This window comes from Pristiophorus japonicus, unplaced genomic scaffold, assembly GCF_044704955.1.
Source record: "Pristiophorus japonicus isolate sPriJap1 unplaced genomic scaffold, sPriJap1.hap1 HAP1_SCAFFOLD_119, whole genome shotgun sequence".
Classification (NCBI taxonomy): Eukaryota; Metazoa; Chordata; class Chondrichthyes; family Pristiophoridae; genus Pristiophorus; species Pristiophorus japonicus.
Window position 1 is genome coordinate 866282 of NW_027250853.1, and position 1564 is coordinate 867845.

General features: G+C 47.3%; 1 pseudogene; it reads right to left on the bottom strand.

Moving 5' to 3' along the window:
• Window positions 1-319: 319 nt before the first annotated feature.
• Window positions 320-1144, bottom strand: LOC139242063 (probable G-protein coupled receptor 139; annotated as a pseudogene).
• Between the last annotated feature and the right edge of the window lie 420 nt (window positions 1145-1564).

Below are 1564 nucleotides of genomic sequence, written 5' to 3' on the forward strand. Positions count from 1 at the left end.
CACTGTGTATCATAGACCCCCGGGGGAGAGCAGACTGGGCCCACTGAGTATCACAGACCCCGGGGGGAGAGCAGACCGGGCCCACTGTGTATCACAGACCCCGGGGAGAGCAGACCGGGCCCACTGTGTATCACAGACCCCGGGGGGAGAGCAGACTGGGCCCACTGTGTATCACAGACCCCGGGGGGAGAGCAGACTGGGCCCACTGTGTATCACAGGCCCCAGGGAGAGCAGACCCACTGTGTCTATATCACAGGGTGAGCTGGTTGGTGAAAATATAAGATAGGATTCAGTTCTGATGCTGGAAAATCTTCAGCTCTTATTGTTTAATGCATTTGACAATTCTATTAAAGGGATATTTCATCACATTCTTTAACTGCTCTCTGAACTTAATCTGGGTCACAGCATAAATACAAGTGTTGGTGCAGCAACTCAGGAGTTGCAGCATGAAGCCCAGCTCTTGTACACAGAGAGGTAGAGATACAGCATTAAATCCAATGTACCACAGTCGGTTGCATATAGAATACACCATATATGTTGACCATAACAGGATGAAATTCCCCGAGATAACAAACAGTAAAATGACAGATTTCCTGCGGCTCTCCATCTCAGGGTCTCTGGGACCACCCCCATGGCTGGGACCCCGGAGTCTCCTGCGAGCTCTGCTGGCCACTAAAATGTGTCTGACGGTGAGAGCATTGAGCAGCAGGATCAGAACAAATGGGACAAAAGGGGTGAGAATATAATGAAGGAGTTCGATTATTGCCCAGACTCTTGAACCAACAACACCATCTCGTCCATAACAAAACCAGGGATCGTTGTAGAGGTAATATTTACCTGTTAACATAAAATACCAGAAAATATCCTTTTAACAGCTCAGCACAGTCACTGTTCCCAGAACCACAGCCGCTGTTCTCTCAGTGCAATATTTGGTTTTCAGCTTCTGGCAACAAATGGCCACAAATCGATGGAAGGTGAAAGTGACGGTGAACCAGACAGAGCAGTCTGTGGCTGCATACAGCAGGACGGCGTGGATATTACACACAGGAATGGACATCACGAAATGGAACTGACTCGAATAACGAACTGGAATTTGCCTCAATATCAGGTCGAGGATAACGACCTGTAGATCCGCTGCTGCCATGGCCACCAGGTAACGAGTGAACATTTGGAGAGACCGCACTTTCCCCGAGTCAGGATCACAATCGTCAGTAGGTTAACTGTAAGGCAAGGACATAACAGGAATGTTATACATCATGCTGGGACCCAGTGTAAATATTAGTACCATCTCTGAATCTCCTGTAAACATTAGGACCGTGTCTGGAGTCTCTGTTGCTATTAGCACAGTCTCTGGATCCTCTGTTGCTATTTGCACAGTCTCCGGGTCCCCTGTAAATAATAAAACTATCTCTGCACCCTGTGTAAACATCAGCACCTTCTCTGGACCTGCTGTCATTATTAGCACTGTCTCTGCATAACCTGTACCTATTATTTCTTTATCTAGATCCCCTCTAAATATTAGTGTTATGTCTATAATGTACTTATGAATGACTCCGCGAGGCAA